The following is a 12297-nucleotide window of genomic DNA, read 5'->3' on the forward strand; positions in this document are numbered from 1 at the left end:
AAGAATGAACAGGCGGAAGGTGCCTGGTATTGACGGACTGCCGGCAGAGTTTTATCTCAAGTTTTGGGACATACTAGGGCCGGTAGTGTTGGAGGTCCTTTCCTCAATACTCAGCACCGGTGTGATGGGAGGGTCTATGGCCACCGGAGTTATCTCCCTTCTTTTTAAGAAGGGGGACCACACCGACCTAGGGAACTGGCGGCCACTGACCATGCTTTGTGTTGATTACAAGCTCCTGGCAAAGGTCTTAGCGGATCGGCTGGGCAAAGCACTTCCTCATGTTGTCCATGTGGATCAGACCTGCGGAGTGGCGGGGCGTTCGGTGAGATGGAATCTTCAGCTCATTCGGGACACTGTCGCATGGGTGGAAGACAGGCACTTACCACTTATGGTTGTGGGTCTCGACCAGGCAAAAGCCTTTGACAGGGTTCACTGGGGTTTTATGTTTAGGGTTTTAAGCAGATTAGGCTTCAGTGATAGGTTTGTAGGATGGTTACGGGTATTGTACACAGCTGTGGGGAGCACAATTTCAGTTAATGGTCATTTGGGGGAGTTTTTCAGTTTGCACGCAGGAGTCAGACAGGGGTGTCCACTCTCACCACTGCTCTACATCCTTTACATGGAGCCACTGGCAGCAGCCATTCGGGCTGACCCGGGTGTTAAAGGTTTCCTGATACCTGGCAGTGGAGGCCTACGAGTCAAACTGTCTCAGTACGCAGACGACACCACACTGCTGCTGGACGACGATGCTTGCCTAATCCGATCATTGGAGATTTTCCAGAGTTTCGGTCGGGCGGCTGGCGCAAAATTAAATCATGCCAAATCGTCGGTGAAGTACTTTGGGCGTTGGAAAGACAGGACAGAGGTACCAGGAGGGTTGCCGCTCTGTGAGGGACCCCTGAAGGTACTAGGGGTCAGCTTTGAGACAGCCCATAGTGCCACGGCCAACTGGAACAGGCGCTTTATGGCAGTCCAGAAGAAGCTTGCTCTCTGGAGGAGCAGGAGCCTGACTTTGATAGGGAAGGTGCTTGTTCTAAAGGTAGATGTTCTGCCATCTCTCCTGTATTTGGCATACATATACCCGATGCCTGTCAGCATGAGGAGGCCCCTCATGCGCCTTGTCTTCTCGTTCATCTGGGGGGGACGATATGAGTATGTTGCGAGGATTCGCATGATGGCTGGAATTGAAGCAGGGGGAAGGGACGTGCCGCACCTCCCGCTAAAACTGGACTGCATTTTTGTTTCTTCTTTGTATAGCCAGCTATCTGCTCCAGTGGCACATCCGTCAGGACACTTCCTACGGCTATACTTTTCATACCAAGCTAGGGGTGTAATATCTTGGAGTAATTTAGCTCCCCGGGTGGAGCAGCAGCCATGGCACTACAATCATGCAGCCAGGTGGTTGCGGGCCCATCCTGAGGCCTCAGAAACAGGCGTGTTAATAAGCCACAGGGCACTTTACAAGGTTGCCAGGAAGGGAGTGGTTGCACGTGCAATGGTTGGGACGCCAGCAGGTATTTGGAGGAGGATCCAACCGCGGGGGCTTGACAATGGGCTCAAGGACCTCAACTGGTTGTGCCTCCATGGGTGTCTGCCTGTACGAGATCTGCTTTATCGACATGGTTTGACTAAAGTCCCTGCATGCCCCAGAGGGGGATGTTTACACAACGAGACCATGAGACATGTCATGTGGGACTGTTCCTTTGCAAGTGTGGTGTGGGCAAGGGCAAATATTTGGCTTGTACAGTTGGTCCCAGGGTTTAGACTAACTTGGAGCAGGGTGAAAGAAGGAGTGGGCCTAGGAAGAACAATGGTCCTCGCATGGCTAATAGTGAGCCTGGTTAAGAGGGGCCTGTGGCGGGCGAGGCAAGACCTAGTGAACAATAACAAGGAAGTGAGCGTGGAGTGGGTAGTGAGGAGAATCGAGATGGAGCTGAAGGGGAGGATGATGATGGACATCAGGAGGTGGGGGAAGCATGCCGCCTTGGAAAGGTGGAAGGGTGGCCTTGGGTTAAAGGTGGTTCCTAGTGGCTAGGCAGACTGAGCTCATCCCTAAAATGTGTTATAAACAGTTTTTTGTTTTTGTTTTCTTGTTGGTGATGTATTGTGAGAAGACAGACCTACAGATATGAGTTTGTATGCATTTGAATTGTGTAAAGATCCTTTTCATAATAAAAAAAAAAAAAAAAAAAAAAAATCTGTTCTTATCAGTTTAATATCTGATATGTCCTCTATATGAGGACTACATATTAAGCCGATCTTTAGCTCTGGGAGATGAAAAAGGGGCTTGCTCTGCTCACTCCAAGCATTGACCCGGTATTGCAGCACTTCCGGGAACGGTGCAACCTTTATCTTGTGAAAAAAATAACTGGTGACCCAATTCATTGGTGTAGTCTAGGTAGTTGGTTTGCCTCTGTGTACAAGTCTCAACTGGCTGAGACTTTTGGCAAGCAACTGATATGTTTACTCATCAATTGTGCCTTTATTTTGCATTTCACACTGATCACTGATTTTAAATTCACTGATCTGTGAGGACGGTGCCATCTGGGAACCGTCACCCCAAGTGCTCTGTTTGGGAATACCACTCCTGTCTCTGTCACTACCAACTTATACTTACCTGGCAGGGGAGATACCATGATCACAAAGGTGGTTCACCCAGGGCGAGGCTCAGCCATTGCACTCCGGCTGTGTTGACCACTGCGAATTCCTCAAATGTGGGAATCTCGACTGCATAATTTGTGGTAGTGGGGGACTGCGTCCGCGCTCTCCCCTGATATTAGTGTCAAAGAAAAACCAGTGCTTTCCACTTGGACACATCTCTTTCAACTACTGTTGGTCCCCAAGATTGAGCCTCTTTGCCAACAATGGACCAGTATACTCACCACTGGAGTGTTAAACCACTGAGTGATTGTCTGAATTAACAGTAAACCAACAACATTTCAGGAGGGCCTTACAATTTTTGATTGAAAAAAAATCAATGACTTTTGAGGTTTGTTTTTGGGTTATTCCATTGTCGGAAAGAGGTGCCTGAAAGTGAAATCACTGTCTGAATTCAAAGTGAATTCAACAAGAGTTCATCAGGAGCTTGCACGTGTGTGCTCGTGTGCATGCTCTACCCATGGTGGCCCTGAGCTTGTGTGTGAAGTTTGCAGAGTGCGGCTGTCAGTCCAAGAATTTGTGAAACCGACCACTACAAACCGGGAAATGAGTTTGGATTTTGCCTGCAACTCTGTCTTGGTTGGTGCTGGGCTGCTGAAATTTGGACCAGCTCCTCCCGGGGCCCTCAGGGGGGCCACTGTAGATTTTGGGCCCAATAGGAGGTTCCCCTGGGGAAGCTCCCATTGACTCCCATTCAGTCCGAGTGTGTGTGTGTGCGTGCACGTGTGTACTTGCGTGCATGCTCTTCCCGTGGTGGCCCTGAGCCTGTGTGTGAAGTTTTCAGAGTGTTTTTGTGGTAGTTGGGGACTGCGTCCGCACTCTCCACTGATATTAGTGTCAAAGAAAAACCAGTGCTTTTAACTTGCACACATCTCTTTGAACTACTGTTGGTCCCCAAGATTGAGCTTCTTTGCCAACAATGGACCTGTTTACTCACCACTGGAGTGTTAAATCACTGAATGATTGTCTGAATTCACAGTAAACCAACAACATTTCAGGAGGGCCTTACAATTTTTGATTGAAAAGAAATCATAGATTTTTTGAGGAAAGGGGGCTGGGAAATGGGTTAGGCTTTGGACACCCGCAGCTCAACCACTCCCTACCGCAAGAGGGATTACTTGTTCCACAGGGATATAGGGCTGCCTTTCACCTGATTGTGCTACTGACTTTGGTTTCTCTTCAATACGCATAAGTCTTTCGCCTTTTACTAAAGACTTCCGTGGAGAGGAACAACAATGAGTTGACCTTATTTTTTGCCAGGCTCTGCTATTTGGCTAAGCCTCATGTACTTGTAAGAAAAATAAATTAGTAGGATGGAAGAGCCTGTCATTTGAGTAAACTTATTCCTGGAGTCTCTGGTTGAGCTTTGGATCAAGTCTCAAATTACTGTCTGAATTTAGAGTGAAATCAAGATTTAGGCAGGAGCTTACACTTTTGATTGCAAAAAAACCGAATGATTTTTGAGGGCTGTTTGGGGTTAGTTCCATTTTTAGACAGAGGTGCCTAAAAGTGAAATCACTCTCTGAATTATAAGTGAATTCAACAAGAGTTCATCAAGAGCTTACACTTTTGATTGGAAGGAATCAACAAGAGTTCATCAAGAGCTTACACTTTTGATTGGAAGGAATCAACAAGAGTTCATCAAGAGCTTACACTTTTGATTGGAAGGAAATCAAAGATTTTTAAGAATACAGGCTGCGTGGGGAGTGGGATGTTAAGTAACAGGCGACTGCCACGCCCATTTGTATGAGCCGCACCCCGACATTTGAGAGATGCGCTAGTCCGTTGGGTCTGGAGGCAAACATTCATGTGTCATCGCTTCTCGGCCTTTTGGCTAAGATCAAGTGTAGTATCTGTTCTTATCAGTTTAATATCTGATATGTCCTCTATATGAGGACTACATATTAAGCCGATTTTTAGCTCTGGGAGATGAAAAAGGGGCTTGCTCTGCTCACTCCAAGCATTGACCCGGTATTGCAGCACTTCCGGGAACGGTGCAACCTTTATCTTGTGAAAAAAATAACTGGTGACCCAATTCATTGGTGTAGTCTAGGTAGTTGGTTTGCCTCTGTGTACAAGTCTCAACTGGCTGAGACTTTTGGCAAGCAACTGATATGTTTACTCATCAATTGTGCCTTTATTTTGCATTTCACACTGATCACTGATTTTAAATTCACTGATCTGTGAGGACGGTGCCATCTGGGAACCGTCACCCCAAGTGCTCTGTTTGGGAATACCACTCCTGTCTCTGTCACTACCAACTTATACTTACCTGGCAGGGGAGATACCATGATCACAAAGGTGGTTCACCCAGGGCGAGGCTCAGCCATTGCACTCCGGCTGTGTTGACCACTGCGAATTCCTCAAATGTGGGAATCTCGACTGCATAATTTGTGGTAGTGGGGGACTGCGTCCGCGCTCTCCCCTGATATTAGTGTCAAAGAAAAACCAGTGCTTTCCACTTGGACACATCTCTTTCAACTACTGTTGGTCCCCAAGATTGAGCCTCTTTGCCAACAATGGACCAGTATACTCACCACTGGAGTGTTAAACCACTGAGTGATTGTCTGAATTAACAGTAAACCAACAACATTTCAGGAGGGCCTTACAATTTTTGATTGAAAAAAAATCAATGACTTTTGAGGTTTGTTTTTGGGTGATTCCATTTTCGGACAGAGGTGCCTGAAAGTGAAATCACTGTCTGAATTCAAAGTGAATTGAACAAGAGTTCATCAGGAGCTTGCACGTGTGTGCTCGTGTGCATGCTCTACCCATGGTGGCCCTGAGCTTGTGTGTGAAGTTTGCAGAGTGCGGCTGTCAGTCCAAGAATTTGTGAAACCGACCACTACAAACCGGGAAATGAGTTTGGATTTTGCCTGCAACTCTGTCTTGGTTGGTGCTGGGCTGCTGAAATTTGGACCAGCTCCTCCCGGGGCCCTCAGGGGGGCCACTGTAGATTTTGGGCCCAATAGGAGGTTCCCCTGGGGAAGCTCCCATTGACTCCCATTCAGTCCGAGTGTGTGTGTGTGTGTGCGTGCACGTGTGTACTTGCGTGCATGCTCTTCCCGTGGTGGCCCTGAGCCTGTGTGTGAAGTTTTCAGAGTGTTTTTGTGGTAGTTGGGGACTGCGTCCGCACTCTCCACTGATATTAGTGTCAAAGAAAAACCAGTGCTTTTAACTTGCACACATCTCTTTGAACTACTGTTGGTCCCCAAGATTGAGCTTCTTTGCCAACAATGGACCTGTATACTCACCACTGGAGTGTTAAATCACTGAATGATTGTCTGAATTCACAGTAAACCAACAACATTTCAGGAGGGCCTTACAATTTTTGATTGAAAAGAAATCATAGATTTTTTGAGGAAAGGGGGCTGGGAAATGGGTTAGGCTTTGGACACCCGCAGCTCAACCACTCCCTACCGCAAGAGGGATTACTTGTTCCACAGGGATATAGGGCTGCCTTTCACCTGATTGTGCTACTGACTTTGGTTTCTCTTCAATACGCATAAGTCTTTCGCCTTTTACTAAAGACTTCCGTGGAGAGGAACAACAATGAGTTGACCTTATTTTTTGCCAGGCTCTGCTATTTGGCTAAGCCTCATGTACTTGTAAGAAAAATAAATTAGTAGGATGGAAGAGCCTGTCATTTGAGTAAACTTATTCCTGGAGTCTCTGGTTGAGCTTTGGATCAAGTCTCAAATTACTGTCTGAATTTAGAGTGAAATCAAGATTTAGGCAGGAGCTTACACTTTTGATTGCAAAAAAACCGAATGATTTTTGAGGGCTGTTTGGGGTTAGTTCCATTTTTAGACAGAGGTGCCTAAAAGTGAAATCACTCTCTGAATTATAAGTGAATTCAACAAGAGTTCATCAAGAGCTTACACTTTTGATTGGAAGGAATCAACAAGAGTTCATCAAGAGCTTACACTTTTGATTGGAAGGAATCAACAAGAGTTCATCAAGAGCTTACACTTTTGATTGGAAGGAAATCAAAGATTTTTAAGAATACAGGCTGCGTGGGGAGTGGGATGTTAAGTAACAGGCGACTGCCACGCCCATTTGTATGAGCCGCACCCCGACATTTGAGAGATGCGCTAGTCCGTTGGGTCTGGAGGCAAACATTCATGTGTCATCGCTTCTCGGCCTTTTGGCTAAGATCAAGTGTAGTATCTGTTCTTATCAGTTTAATATCTGATATGTCCTCTATATGAGGACTACATATTAAGCCGATTTTTAGCTCTGGGAGATGAAAAAGGGGCTTGCTCTGCTCACTCCAAGCATTGACCCGGTATTGCAGCACTTCCGGGAACGGTGCAACCTTTATCTTGTGAAAAAAATAACTGGTGACCCAATTCATTGGTGTAGTCTAGGTAGTTGGTTTGCCTCTGTGTACAAGTCTCAACTGGCTGAGACTTTTGGCAAGCAACTGATATGTTTACTCATCAATTGTGCCTTTATTTTGCATTTCACACTGATCACTGATTTTAAATTCACTGATCTGTGAGGACGGTGCCATCTGGGAACCGTCACCCCAAGTGCTCTGTTTGGGAATACCACTCCTGTCTCTGTCACTACCAACTTATACTTACCTGGCAGGGGAGATACCATGATCACAAAGGTGGTTCACCCAGGGCGAGGCTCAGCCATTGCACTCCGGCTGTGTTGACCACTGCGAATTCCTCAAATGTGGGAATCTCGACTGCATAATTTGTGGTAGTGGGGGACTGCGTCCGCGCTCTCCCCTGATATTAGTGTCAAAGAAAAACCAGTGCTTTCCACTTGGACACATCTCTTTCAACTACTGTTGGTCCCCAAGATTGAGCCTCTTTGCCAACAATGGACCAGTATACTCACCACTGGAGTGTTAAACCACTGAGTGATTGTCTGAATTAACAGTAAACCAACAACATTTCAGGAGGGCCTTACAATTTTTGATTGAAAAAAAATCAATGACTTTTGAGGTTTGTTTTTGGGTGATTCCATTTTCGGACAGAGGTGCCTGAAAGTGAAATCACTGTCTGAATTCAAAGTGAATTCAACAAGAGTTCATCAGGAGCTTGCACGTGTGTGCTCGTGTGCATGCTCTACCCATGGTGGCCCTGAGCTTGTGTGTGAAGTTTGCAGAGTGCGGCTGTCAGTCCAAGAATTTGTGAAACCGACCACTACAAACCGGGAAATGAGTTTGGATTTTGCCTGCAACTCTGTCTTGGTTGGTGCTGGGCTGCTGAAATTTGGACCAGCTCCTCCCGGGGCCCTCAGGGGGGCCACTGTAGATTTTGGGCCCAATAGGAGGTTCCCCTGGGGAAGCTCCCATTGACTCCCATTCAGTCCGAGTGTGTGTGTGCGTGCACGTGTGTACTTGCGTGCATGCTCTTCCCGTGGTGGCCCTGAGCCTGTGTGTGAAGTTTTCAGAGTGTTTTTGTGGTAGTTGGGGACTGCGTCCGCACTCTCCACTGATATTAGTGTCAAAGAAAAACCAGTGCTTTTAACTTGCACACATCTCTTTGAACTACTGTTGGTCCCCAAGATTGAGCTTCTTTGCCAACAATGGACCTGTATACTCACCACTGGAGTGTTAAATCACTGAATGATTGTCTGAATTCACAGTAAACCAACAACATTTCAGGAGGGCCTTACAATTTTTGATTGAAAAGAAATCATAGATTTTTTGAGGAAAGGGGGCTGGGAAATGGGTTAGGCTTTGGACACCCGCAGCTCAACCACTCCCTACCGCAAGAGGGATTACTTGTTCCACAGGGATATAGGGCTGCCTTTCACCTGATTGTGCTACTGACTTTGGTTTCTCTTCAATACGCATAAGTCTTTCGCCTTTTACTAAAGACTTCCGTGGAGAGGAACAACAATGAGTTGACCTTATTTTTTGCCAGGCTCTGCTATTTGGCTAAGCCTCATGTACTTGTAAGAAAAATAAATTAGTAGGATGGAAGAGCCTGTCATTTGAGTAAACTTATTCCTGGAGTCTCTGGTTGAGCTTTGGATCAAGTCTCAAATTACTGTCTGAATTTAGAGTGAAATCAAGATTTAGGCAGGAGCTTACACTTTTGATTGCAAAAAAAACGAATGATTTTTGAGGGCTGTTTGGGGTTAGTTCCATTTTTAGACAGAGGTGCCTAAAAGTGAAATCACTCTCTGAATTATAAGTGAATTCAACAAGAGTTCATCAAGAGCTTACACTTTTGATTGGAAGGAATCAACAAGAGTTCATCAAGAGCTTACACTTTTGATTGGAAGGAATCAACAAGAGTTCATCAAGAGCTTACACTTTTGATTGGAAGGAAATCAAAGATTTTTAAGAATACAGGCTGCGTGGGGAGTGGGATGTTAAGTAACAGGCGACTGCCACGCCCATTTGTATGAGCCGCACCCCGACATTTGAGAGATGCGCTAGTCCGTTGGGTCTGGAGGCAAACATTCATGTGTCATCGCTTCTCGGCCTTTTGGCTAAGATCAAGTGTAGTATCTGTTCTTATCAGTTTAATATCTGATATGTCCTCTATATGAGGACTACATATTAAGCCGATTTTTAGCTCTGGGAGATGAAAAAGGGGCTTGCTCTGCTCACTCCAAGCATTGACCCGGTATTGCAGCACTTCCGGGAACGGTGCAACCTTTATCTTGTGAAAAAAATAACTGGTGACCCAATTCATTGGTGTAGTCTAGGTAGTTGGTTTGCCTCTGTGTACAAGTCTCAACTGGCTGAGACTTTTGGCAAGCAACTGATATGTTTACTCATCAATTGTGCCTTTATTTTGCATTTCACACTGATCACTGATTTTAAATTCACTGATCTGTGAGGACGGTGCCATCTGGGAACCGTCACCCCAAGTGCTCTGTTTGGGAATACCACTCCTGTCTCTGTCACTACCAACTTATACTTACCTGGCAGGGGAGATACCATGATCACAAAGGTGGTTCACCCAGGGCGAGGCTCAGCCATTGCACTCCGGCTGTGTTGACCACTGCGAATTCCTCAAATGTGGGAATCTCGACTGCATAATTTGTGGTAGTGGGGGACTGCGTCCGCGCTCTCCCCTGATATTAGTGTCAAAGAAAAACCAGTGCTTTCCACTTGGACACATCTCTTTCAACTACTGTTGGTCCCCAAGATTGAGCCTCTTTGCCAACAATGGACCAGTATACTCACCACTGGAGTGTTAAACCACTGAGTGATTGTCTGAATTAACAGTAAACCAACAACATTTCAGGAGGGCCTTACAATTTTTGATTGAAAAAAAATCAATGACTTTTGAGGTTTGTTTTTGGGTTATTCCATTGTCGGAAAGAGGTGCCTGAAAGTGAAATCACTGTCTGAATTCAAAGTGAATTCAACAAGAGTTCATCAGGAGCTTGCACGTGTGTGCTCGTGTGCATGCTCTACCCATGGTGGCCCTGAGCTTGTGTGTGAAGTTTGCAGAGTGCGGCTGTCAGTCCAAGAATTTGTGAAACCGACCACTACAAACCGGGAAATGAGTTTGGATTTTGCCTGCAACTCTGTCTTGGTTGGTGCTGGGCTGCTGAAATTTGGACCAGCTCCTCCCGGGGCCCTCAGGGGGGCCACTGTAGATTTTGGGCCCAATAGGAGGTTCCCCTGGGGAAGCTCCCATTGACTCCCATTCAGTCCGAGTGTGTGTGTGTGCGTGCACGTGTGTACTTGCGTGCATGCTCTTCCCGTGGTGGCCCTGAGCCTGTGTGTGAAGTTTTCAGAGTGTTTTTGTGGTAGTTGGGGACTGCGTCCGCACTCTCCACTGATATTAGTGTCAAAGAAAAACCAGTGCTTTTAACTTGCACACATCTCTTTGAACTACTGTTGGTCCCCAAGATTGAGCTTCTTTGCCAACAATGGACCTGTATACTCACCACTGGAGTGTTAAATCACTGAATGATTGTCTGAATTCACAGTAAACCAACAACATTTCAGGAGGGCCTTACAATTTTTGATTGAAAAGAAATCATAGATTTTTTGAGGAAAGGGGGCTGGGAAATGGGTTAGGCTTTGGACACCCGCAGCTCAACCACTCCCTACCGCAAGAGGGATTACTTGTTCCACAGGGATATAGGGCTGCCTTTCACCTGATTGTGCTACTGACTTTGGTTTCTCTTCAATACGCATAAGTCTTTCGCCTTTTACTAAAGACTTCCGTGGAGAGGAACAACAATGAGTTGACCTTATTTTTTGCCAGGCTCTGCTATTTGGCTAAGCCTCATGTACTTGTAAGAAAAATAAATTAGTAGGATGGAAGAGCCTGTCATTTGAGTAAACTTATTCCTGGAGTCTCTGGTTGAGCTTTGGATCAAGTCTCAAATTACTGTCTGAATTTAGAGTGAAATCAAGATTTAGGCAGGAGCTTACACTTTTGATTGCAAAAAAACCGAATGATTTTTGAGGGCTGTTTGGGGTTAGTTCCATTTTTAGACAGAGGTGCCTAAAAGTGAAATCACTCTCTGAATTATAAGTGAATTCAACAAGAGTTCATCAAGAGCTTACACTTTTGATTGGAAGGAATCAACAAGAGTTCATCAAGAGCTTACACTTTTGATTGGAAGGAATCAACAAGAGTTCATCAAGAGCTTACACTTTTGATTGGAAGGAAATCAAAGATTTTTAAGAATACAGGCTGCGTGGGGAGTGGGATGTTAAGTAACAGGCGACTGCCACGCCCATTTGTATGAGCCGCACCCCGACATTTGAGAGATGCGCTAGTCCGTTGGGTCTGGAGGCAAACATTCATGTGTCATCGCTTCTCGGCCTTTTGGCTAAGATCAAGTGTAGTATCTGTTCTTATCAGTTTAATATCTGATATGTCCTCTATATGAGGACTACATATTAAGCCGATTTTTAGCTCTGGGAGATGAAAAAGGGGCTTGCTCTGCTCACTCCAAGCATTGACCCGGTATTGCAGCACTTCCGGGAACGGTGCAACCTTTATCTTGTGAAAAAAATAACTGGTGACCCAATTCATTGGTGTAGTCTAGGTAGTTGGTTTGCCTCTGTGTACAAGTCTCAACTGGCTGAGACTTTTGGCAAGCAACTGATATGTTTACTCATCAATTGTGCCTTTATTTTGCATTTCACACTGATCACTGATTTTAAATTCACTGATCTGTGAGGACGGTGCCATCTGGGAACCGTCACCCCAAGTGCTCTGTTTGGGAATACCACTCCTGTCTCTGTCACTACCAACTTATACTTACCTGGCAGGGGAGATACCATGATCACAAAGGTGGTTCACCCAGGGCGAGGCTCAGCCATTGCACTCCGGCTGTGTTGACCACTGCGAATTCCTCAAATGTGGGAATCTCGACTGCATAATTTGTGGTAGTGGGGGACTGCGTCCGCGCTCTCCCCTGATATTAGTGTCAAAGAAAAACCAGTGCTTTCCACTTGGACACATCTCTTTCAACTACTGTTGGTCCCCAAGATTGAGCCTCTTTGCCAACAATGGACCAGTATACTCACCACTGGAGTGTTAAACCACTGAGTGATTGTCTGAATTAACAGTAAACCAACAACATTTCAGGAGGGCCTTACAATTTTTGATTGAAAAAAAATCAATGACTTTTGAGGTTTGTTTTTGGGTGATTCCATTTTCGGACAGAGGTGCCTGAAAGTGAAATCAC

At 45.8% G+C, this 12297-nt stretch overlaps 14 non-coding genes across 14 annotated transcripts; all 14 read left to right on the top strand.

Moving 5' to 3' along the window:
* Positions 1 to 2159: 2159 nt before the first annotated feature.
* On the top strand, positions 2160 to 2350 carry LOC134123198 (U2 spliceosomal RNA). Its single transcript, XR_009954687.1, has one exon. It is a non-coding gene; the product is annotated as a U2 spliceosomal RNA (small nuclear RNA).
* A 259-nt stretch (positions 2351 to 2609) lies between these two features.
* Positions 2610 to 2773, top strand: LOC134123173 (U1 spliceosomal RNA). Its single transcript, XR_009954660.1, has one exon. It is a non-coding gene; the product is annotated as a U1 spliceosomal RNA (small nuclear RNA).
* Positions 2774 to 3821: 1048 nt separating this feature from the next.
* LOC134123228 (U5 spliceosomal RNA) lies at positions 3822 to 3937 on the top strand. Its single transcript, XR_009954715.1, has one exon. It is a non-coding gene; the product is annotated as a U5 spliceosomal RNA (small nuclear RNA).
* Positions 3938 to 4472: 535 nt separating this feature from the next.
* Positions 4473 to 4663, top strand: LOC119207350 (U2 spliceosomal RNA). Its single transcript, XR_005118495.2, has one exon. It is a non-coding gene; the product is annotated as a U2 spliceosomal RNA (small nuclear RNA).
* A 259-nt stretch (positions 4664 to 4922) lies between these two features.
* LOC119207349 (U1 spliceosomal RNA) lies at positions 4923 to 5086 on the top strand. Its single transcript, XR_005118494.2, has one exon. It is a non-coding gene; the product is annotated as a U1 spliceosomal RNA (small nuclear RNA).
* A 1052-nt stretch (positions 5087 to 6138) lies between these two features.
* On the top strand, positions 6139 to 6254 carry LOC134123229 (U5 spliceosomal RNA). Its single transcript, XR_009954716.1, has one exon. It is a non-coding gene; the product is annotated as a U5 spliceosomal RNA (small nuclear RNA).
* Positions 6255 to 6789: 535 nt separating this feature from the next.
* LOC134123186 (U2 spliceosomal RNA) lies at positions 6790 to 6980 on the top strand. The gene has a single exon (XR_009954674.1). It is a non-coding gene; the product is annotated as a U2 spliceosomal RNA (small nuclear RNA).
* A 259-nt stretch (positions 6981 to 7239) lies between these two features.
* Positions 7240 to 7403, top strand: LOC134123175 (U1 spliceosomal RNA). Its single transcript, XR_009954662.1, has one exon. It is a non-coding gene; the product is annotated as a U1 spliceosomal RNA (small nuclear RNA).
* Positions 7404 to 8449: 1046 nt separating this feature from the next.
* On the top strand, positions 8450 to 8565 carry LOC134123230 (U5 spliceosomal RNA). Its single transcript, XR_009954717.1, has one exon. It is a non-coding gene; the product is annotated as a U5 spliceosomal RNA (small nuclear RNA).
* Positions 8566 to 9100: 535 nt separating this feature from the next.
* Positions 9101 to 9291, top strand: LOC134123187 (U2 spliceosomal RNA). Its single transcript, XR_009954675.1, has one exon. It is a non-coding gene; the product is annotated as a U2 spliceosomal RNA (small nuclear RNA).
* A 259-nt stretch (positions 9292 to 9550) lies between these two features.
* LOC134123176 (U1 spliceosomal RNA) lies at positions 9551 to 9714 on the top strand. Its single transcript, XR_009954663.1, has one exon. It is a non-coding gene; the product is annotated as a U1 spliceosomal RNA (small nuclear RNA).
* Positions 9715 to 10762: 1048 nt separating this feature from the next.
* On the top strand, positions 10763 to 10878 carry LOC134123232 (U5 spliceosomal RNA). The gene has a single exon (XR_009954719.1). It is a non-coding gene; the product is annotated as a U5 spliceosomal RNA (small nuclear RNA).
* A 535-nt stretch (positions 10879 to 11413) lies between these two features.
* Positions 11414 to 11604, top strand: LOC119208001 (U2 spliceosomal RNA). Its single transcript, XR_009954676.1, has one exon. It is a non-coding gene; the product is annotated as a U2 spliceosomal RNA (small nuclear RNA).
* Positions 11605 to 11863: 259 nt separating this feature from the next.
* On the top strand, positions 11864 to 12027 carry LOC119208009 (U1 spliceosomal RNA). Its single transcript, XR_005118983.1, has one exon. It is a non-coding gene; the product is annotated as a U1 spliceosomal RNA (small nuclear RNA).
* The last annotated feature ends 270 nt before the right edge of the window (positions 12028 to 12297 follow it).

Source organism: Pungitius pungitius, unplaced genomic scaffold (assembly GCF_949316345.1).
Source record: "Pungitius pungitius unplaced genomic scaffold, fPunPun2.1 scaffold_31, whole genome shotgun sequence".
Lineage (NCBI taxonomy): Eukaryota > Metazoa > Chordata > Actinopteri > Perciformes > Gasterosteidae > Pungitius > Pungitius pungitius.